The sequence below is a fragment of the Saccopteryx bilineata genome, chromosome 2, assembly GCF_036850765.1.
Source record: "Saccopteryx bilineata isolate mSacBil1 chromosome 2, mSacBil1_pri_phased_curated, whole genome shotgun sequence".
Lineage (NCBI taxonomy): Eukaryota > Metazoa > Chordata > Mammalia > Chiroptera > Emballonuridae > Saccopteryx > Saccopteryx bilineata.
In genome coordinates this window covers 114,049,278-114,058,049 of record NC_089491.1, presented here as the reverse complement: position 1 = coordinate 114,058,049, position 8,772 = coordinate 114,049,278, and the positions used below count along the sequence as shown (strand labels likewise).

The 8,772-nt window shown below is 37.1% G+C and overlaps 1 pseudogene; it reads right to left on the bottom strand.

Annotated features, from left to right (window-relative positions):
• Positions 1–5,243: 5,243 nt before the first annotated feature.
• LOC136322293 (serine/arginine-rich splicing factor 3 pseudogene) lies at positions 5,244–8,353 on the bottom strand (annotated as a pseudogene).
• Positions 8,354–8,772: the final 419 nt, after the last annotated feature.

Sequence of the window (8,772 nt, the reverse complement as noted above, 5' to 3'; positions counted from 1 at the left end):
TCAGAAACAGGTGCTTTTGAAATCAAAAGCAGTAACTTAGTTGATAATAACAAAGGATTTTGTTTTAAAAAGGATTCCTGTGTCAAATATCTGATTAAAAATTAATAGTTCTTTTTAAAATTTCTTTGAAGATTTTATTTATTTATTTTAGAGAGGAAAGAGAGAGAGAGAGAAAGAAGGGGAGTAAGAGCAAGAAGCATCAACTACCATATGTCCCTTGACCAGGCAAGCCCAGGGATTTTTGAACTAGCAACCTCAGCATTCTAGGTAGATGCTTTATCCACTGTGCTACCACAGGTCAGGCACTGGTTAATTAAGTTCTTAACTACATAGGAATTTTCTGTTCGAACACATGGTAGAAGTTTCATATAAACAAACAAAACAGTTATAACAAGTCTGAGCAGTAAGAATGACAAATATTCCACTAATTAATACATATACCAGGATGCCTGACATTGCCAAGGCTTAAAAAAAATCAGCAACAGATTAAATATACTAGCATTCAACTCTGAAATCTTTCAAAATATAGAGGGAGTAATCTTTAGCTCACCTTCCCAGTCTGTTACATTGAATAGAACTATGAAAACATTGAATCACAGGCTTGGCTTCTATGCATATTTTTAGAAATTGCATAGAATCATAAGAGCATAAGGTCTAAAAAAAAATTTTTTTTAAAGGAAAGCCAGAACATACTGTACTTTGAAATGAGGCATTCAGCATTCTAAAATGAGAATCATTGTGATGGTAAATGACCACTATCTCTAATAAGGTCATCATTTTGGGGAGGAGGACATGTTTCATCATACGTGTGTGTGTGTGTTTGTGTGTGTGTGTGTGTGTGTTCTTTTCCAAGTGAGAGGAGGGAGGATAGAGAAACAGACTCCTGCATGTGCCCTGACTGGGATTCACCTGGTGCCCCCGTCTGGGGCCAATGCTCTGCCCATCTGGGGCCATGCTCACAACTGAGCTATTTTTAACACCAGAGGCTGAGGCTCCATGGAGCCATCCTCAGCACCTGGGCCAATGCAGTCGAACCAATTGAGCCATGGCTGCAGGAGGGGAGAAGTGAAGGGAGAAGGGTGGAGAAGCAGGTGGTCACTTTTGGGTGCCCTGACCAGAAATTAAACCTGGGACATCCACACACTGGGCTGACGCTCTACCACTAAGCCAACTGGCTAGGGTCTCATGTACATATTTTAAGATCACTTTTTGAGATCTTCCACACAGATGGAAGTTACTGTTTACTTATAAAAGCATTTTATAATAATTGAGAGTTTTTATAAAGCTTTTTTTTAGTGTTTTGAAAACTCTCATCGTGATATGATGACTACAGTGACACATATCCAAAGTATTTTTTAATTTCAACCTGTCACCTATACATATCATGTAATATTTAATACTTAAAAATACCAAAATGACAATAAAAATAAAAGAAAATAAAAGAATTTGTATAGTACCTTAGAGTTTGTTGTATAAGGATTTCTCCTATAATTGTGAGTCTCCAAAGCTTTACATTATTTTCATAACACTCTTACTGCCTCTGTAAATTTTCTATAGTTCTGAATTATTTTCCAGATATGAACATAAAAATGTTTTTTTGTTTTGTTTTTTGCCTGACCAGGCATTGGGGCAGTGTGTAGAGTTTTGGTCTGGGATGCTGAGGACTCAGGTTGGAAGCCCCAAGGTCGCCAGCTTGAGCATAGGCTCATGAGCTTGAGCAAGGGGTCACTGGCTCAACTAGAGCCCTCTGCCATCAAGGCACATATGCGAAATCAATCAACGAACAACTAAGGTGCTGCAACAAAGAATTGATGTTTCTCATCTCTCTCCCTTGCTGTCTGACCCCGTCTTTCTTCTTGCATGCTAAAAAATTAAAGTATATTTTTAATATAACCAGTTTTGAGAATAATAGAATAAATGCTTTCTCAACTTAATACAATATTCCATACTGACTTAGTATCCATTTATCATTCATTATTCATATGTGATTAAATCTCAGTTATGTGCTACTCACTATATTGTCATTTAGTTTTCAAGAAAACTATGATGTAAGTATAGTATAACTTCCCCATTTTCTTGTATGCCACAAGTATGTATCAGATCTCCAGTTTAAATTTGTGAGCCAATATATTTGCCCTTCAAGTATCCTTGTTCTTATATTGTATTTCTGTTTATTACTCATCACCTTTGGAATTGATCATAACAATATTAAAAGCCTCTTAATATTCTTAATCATTAAAGATGTTATTATTCTTCAGTGCTTTCATGGTTCACTATCATCTGTAAAAATAGCCTAAAAGGAGAAGCCAAATAAATGAGATTACCAGTAGAAAGAACAAATTGCCCTTGGAATGCTACAATGAACAATCAGCACAAGAACACCTCAAACGACAATAATTAGAGGTAAGACAGGAGGTCAGTGTTGGCCTTAATAATAATTATACTTACCATTTAATTTGGCAATTACTAAATTGCAAGCACCATAATGAACGTGATTTCATTCAATCTACATAACATGAGATTGATGGTATTTGCATTTTACAGATGAGGAAATGGAAACTCTAAGAGAAGTTGCCTTAGATTTCACAGATATCTAATTTAAGAGTCTTATCTCTTTTATTATGTGTGTAATTTTTTATATTGTATGTAATATTTTTATATATCCATTTTTCTTCAGAGAGGGTCCATAGATTTCATAGATGCTCTAAGGCAGCAGTTCTTAACCTGTGGGTCGCGACCCCGGTGGCGTCGCCTAAAGCCATCGGAAAATACATAATGCATATCAGGTATTTACATTCTGAATCATAACTGTAGCAAAATTACAGTTATGAAGTAGCCACCAAAATTATTTTTTGGTTTGGGGTCACCGCAACATGAGGAACTGTATTGCGGGGTCACAGCATTAGAAAGGTTGAGAACCACTGCTCTAAGGGGTTCCTAGTGACAAGTCAAGAACCACTGCAACTTCTCACTGTTAATTCAGTGCATTTATTATGAGGAAAAAAGTAACTCTGGGATAATTTGAGTCAATCGAATGAATAAATATGAAGAACCTATATAGATAATTAAAACTGTGATTCAACTAACATTTATCATGTTCCTTATATATATCAGTCATACAGAGTATATAGCACTGTTTGTCAATCTTGAATAATACAGGTTCACCTTGCAAGGACTGTTGTATATACCCAATGTGATAAACTTTCAATTTTAAAGTTACCCTAATATATGCTATGTGCAAGTAGAAAACTTGGTATAAACCTATGTTCATAGCTCTTTTTAAATATTAAACTAGAAAAATTGAAATTAATAAAAAAATTTATTTTTGTTTTATTTATTGATTGATTTTTAGAGAGAAAGAAACATCAATTTGTTTTTCCACCTTTTTATGCATTCATTGATTGATTCTTGTGTGTGCCTTGACCCGTTAGCAAAACCACAACCTTGGTGTGTAGGCACGACACTCTAACCAACTGAGCTACCTGCCAGGGCTTAAACTAAAATATTTGAAATTAACATTAATTTTAAGGTAACAAAGAATATTGTTTTGCCTGACCTAAATTACACTGGAAATTAATACAACATAGATGTTTTTAATTTGAAATATCAATATTGCTATGTGATAACTTTCCCACTATTTCTTCTATTACAATTTTTTTTAACCTTTGTTTCAGAAGCAAGAAATTACAATATTTGGTCTTTATTTGGCATGTATGCATCATGTATTTGTTTCTATTCTTTACTGTAGCCCAGGGCAATTTCAGTTTTATAGCTGACTCCAACTCAGTTATAAACAAAAACAAAAATATGGGCATTCAAATCAGATGATTGTATAGGGTAGGGCAAAAGTAGGTTTATAGTTGTTGGTATAGAAAATAATACAATAATAAATAAATAATAACATAAGAATAAACTCTGCATTTTGTGTACTCACAACAGTAAATCCTACTTTGCCCCACCCTATATTTATTTTATCATGGTCTTCCCTGTCATCCAAAGTATAGTTATATTAATTTTAAAGTTACTTTCAAAATAAAATTTTAAAATAAAGATTTTTTTGTAATCAAAAGTTTAATACCAAGGATTTTCACAAATCATATTACTAATGACAGCATGAAAAAAATTTTTGTGCACAGTAACTCAAAGTTCAGCTCTACAATGCACCCTTAAACAGGCAGGACACTGATATTTTGCATAGTCTCAAATTTCCAAATGAAGAATGCTATTACAAAGGGTTATGTGTTCACTCACATACAGCAAGCACATAAGAAATTTATAACCTAAAGCAAAGAAAGGTAAACTGGCTTTCTTGAACCTTCTTAGATTCTATACCAACTGGACAACTTCTGCCCTGTATAAAGACCAGTTAAAAAATTTTAAACCCCTAATCTACTATAGTTTAAAGTTGCAGCTTTAATTTTTACCTGTTGGCTTGTGTTCACAGCAGCTTTTAAAGCCTGCTCATTCAACTACAGCTGCATATTATATCCCAGCTATGAAAAGCCTTAAGTCTAAATTTTGCCTGTTTTGTTTCCATAATATTAAACATCACACTTTAGCTGGGCAGGAGTTAAGAGATCTATTATCAGTCCATGCCACACTAAAGTTTAAAGCAAATTCAGTTTTGCTTAAGGGAACATTGTAAAGTAACAATTCTTGATACTACATGCCTCATATGATCCATTTTAATTTTTTTTTTTCATTTTTTTTTTTTTTTTCATTTTTCTGAAGCTGGAAACAGGGAGAGACAGTCTGACAGACTCCCGCATGCGCCCGACCGGGATCCACCCGGCACGCCCACCAGGGGCGACGCTCTGCCCACCAGGGGGCGATGCTCTGCCCATCCTGGGCGTCGCCATGTTGCGACCAGAGCCACTCCAGCGCCTGAGGCAGAGGCCACAGAGCCATCCCCAGCGCCCGGGCCATCTCTGCTCCAATGGAGCCTTGGCTGCGGGAGGGGAAGAGAGAGACAGAGAGGAAAGCGCGGCGGAGGGGTGGAGAAGCAAATGGGCGCTTCTCCTGTGTGCCCTGGCCGGGAATCGAACCCGGGTCCTCCGCATGCTAGGCCGACGCTCTACCGCTGAGCCAACCGGCCAGGGCATGATCCATTTTAAACCATAGAGAATTACATCTTTATGTGTCACTGCTCCAAGACAAACAAATGTGAACAGCTAAAACATCTTAAAAATTCACCAAGCTTATGAAGTTTCAAACAAAACTTGAATTTTCTGTATTTACTCCTGTCAAATGAAGTTATTTCCTATAAACCATTTCTCTTGCAAACTGGTCTTCTGTTTCCTTTCATTTGACCCAGATTGGCTATGAGACCTAGGAAAGATTGGGACGGCTTGTGATTTCTCTCCCGAGACACTGATCTCTCTCTTTTTCCTGTCTCTAGAAAGGGACCAGCTCTGGCTGCGGAAGAAGCTTTCTCCATCTTGGAGAACTCCGACAAGGTGGAGGACCCCTTGGATAATCATCTGGGGGCGACAACCCCAAGAGGGAGGTGGGTCAAGATGTCGACTTCTCTTTTCTTTTTTTTTTGTCTTTCTTTCTTTCTTTTCTCTCTCTCTTTTTTTTATTATTAACACATTGAAGACAGATCACGAGAATTCTCATGTTTTCTATTCTAAGGCTTGTGGCTAATCATGAGAATTCTCGGCTTTTCATTGTCATTTAGAGAGAAACAGTATAACGGAAAAACACATTCACTGAAGTTAAAAATTACAGAGGAAAATAGAAGTGATTAGTTTCTTGTTGTTAGTAATAAAAATAACTGTTTTTTATATTAATTTGATATTTTTTAAGTGCTGAGTAACCATGGATAGTGACAAAGAACATAATAAAATTCTGGATATACTTGCTGACAATTTGTCAGATATTCCAAATGAAACTGATGAAAGCTTTGACAGTGGTAGTGATATAATTATTCCTTCAAAAAGGCAAAAAATAGTAATTTCAAGTGATTCCAGACCTGAAAATTTGAACAATTTCAAACATGATTTTGAGTATAATTTGCATATTGGTTGCCAAGATAATGATTGGTCAAAAGAGGACTTTCAACCTAATTTGGAAAAATTGAAAGGTAATTCTGGGGTTACAGTTACACTGTCTGATTCTAAGAACATCACTGAAGTCACCAACTTGACTTTTGATGACGATCTGTTTGAACTATTTTGTCATCAATCAAACATATATTATAACCAAAATTTGGGAAAGCACAAAATTTCAAAAGCAATAAAGTGGTCTCCTGTACTCCAACAGATATGAAAACATTTTTAGGACTTATAGTGCAAATGGGGCATGTTCAAAAGGATAGTTGGAAAGAATATTGGCCTACAAATCCAGTTCTAGCTGTTCTAATATTTCCTCAGACAATGGGTCAAAATCGTTTTGAACAAATCTGGACTTATTGGCATTTCAATGACAATGCAAACATGACTAAATCTTCATCCAGGCTATTTAAAATTCAATCTGTAACTCGACCACTTTATTAGTAAATTTCAAACAATATATAAACCTATGCGAGAATTATCATTAGATGAAGGCATGATTCCCTGGAGGGAACATCTTCTATTTAAAACTTACAACCCAGCTAAAATTTTTAAGTATGGTTTACATGTAAGAATGGTATGTGAGAGTAGGACTGGGCATATTTGCAATATGGAAATTTACACAGGTGAAGGAAAAAAAATTGAATGACTATTCTGTCACTACTTCAGCTGTATCTGGAATTGGGGCATCACATATACCAAGATAACTATTACAATACAATAGCATTTCAGTTGCAGAAACTTTATTACTACATAAAACAAGGGTTTGCGGAACAATTCAAACAAATAGAGGCTTGCCAAAATATTTGAAAGATGAAGCATCTACGCTTAAAAGAGGCAAAATAGCCTTCTGAAGAAAAAGTGATGTTTTATTATTGATTTGGAAAGATAAAAGAGAAGTTCGAATTAATTCAACTATCTATGATGCTTCCTCTTCTAAAACAGAAAAGACAAATTGGCATACTGGAGAGGAAATACAGAAGCCAGTTTCCATTGTGCAGTATATATGCAAGGTGTTGATCGTGCCGACCAATACTTTTCAACATGTAGTATCCTTAGAAAAACAATAAAATGAACAAAGAAAGTAGTGCTTTACCTGATTAATTGTGGACTATTCAATACATTCAGTATTTATCAAGTGCTCAATCCAGAAAGCCGAGTAAGATACAAAGACTTTCTTTTAACTGTAGAAAAAGATACAAAGACTTTCTTTTAACTGTAGCAACAGAGTGGATCTCATCGGAAGTAAATAAATCAGCAGATTCAGAATTTAGCAATCCTGATCCATCAAATGTTAGAAGTATGAGAGCTCCTCAGAAAGATCATCTGCAAAGATTATCAGGCAACATGAAGCAGCACATCCCTGTGCAAATTCCATCTTCAGATAAAAAGAGATATCCTAGTAAAGTTTGCAAAGTATGCAAAAGTAACGGTAAGAGAAGAGAAACACTTTACATTTGCCAGCTTTGTTTAGTTCCACTTCCTATTACACAGTGTTTTACAAAGTATCATACTTTAAAAAGATGTTAGCTTGTAAGAATATGTAATAAAAAACTTCAAAATGCAATGGGTATTTAATTTTAAAGCATGCCTTTACATTTATGTAAAACATTTTTTGTACTCATTCAATAGAAACTTATCTAGCCACTAGGTAAAGCTAGCAATAAAACTATTGGTCCACAATGTGTTAAGTGAGAGGCAGAGAGGTTGAGACAGACTCTTACATGGGCCCAAACTGGGATCCATTAAGCAAGCCCCCTGCCAGGCCATGCTCTGCCTATCTGTGTCGCTGTCCCATTGCTCTGCAACCAAGCTATTTTAACGCCTGAGGCAAGGCCATGGAGTCATCCTCTGGGGCCAAGGCCAACTTTGCTCAAAGTATTTGAGCCATGGCTGCAGGACAGGAAGAGAGAATGAGAGGTGGGGTGGGGTGAAGAAGCAGATGGTCATTTCTCCTGTGTGCCCTGACTGGGAACCGAACTGGTACTTTCACACACCGAGCCCACACTGTACCACTGAGCCAATCAGCCAGGGTCTCAACTTCTCTTTTCACCATTCAACAGTTCCATCCTTATCTGGCAGCCACACATGTTCTCCCATCTAGCTCTCAGACAGTATCGGCTCCATCTTGAGGAATCTTGAGATTCAACAAAAGCAAAGCCACAAGGGTTTCTCGCAACCCACACACTTTGGAGTGGTCCATAATAGCCAAAGGCTCACTCCAATTCAGTCTTGTTGGCATTGGTTCCAAGATTTTCTAAATAAACCTTACAATCCTATGAACAGGAATCATGATGCATTTCAAGATATTGAGTTAGAAATGCAGCAGCTCAAATCTACACACCCTTGGACAATTCTTCCACTCCCCTCTACCTGGCTCCCAAAGACCCTTTCCCCAAACTAGCATCCATGAAATGGTGGTCAAAATAAAGATTTTTTTGGTCCCTGGCTGGTTGGCTCAATGGCAGAGCATTGGCCTGACATATGGACGTCCCGCAGGTTTGATTCCAAGTAAGGGCACACAGGAAAAGTGACCATCTGCTTCTCTCCCCCTCCATCTCTCCCTACTCTCTCTTTCCCCGTTCCACAGCCAGTGGCTCGATTGGCTCAAGCATAGCCTGGGCGCTAAGGATAGCTCGGTTGGTCCAAGGTCCAAGTATCAGACTCAGGCACTACAAATAGCTCAGTATTCAAGCATCGGCCTTAGTTGGGGTTGCTG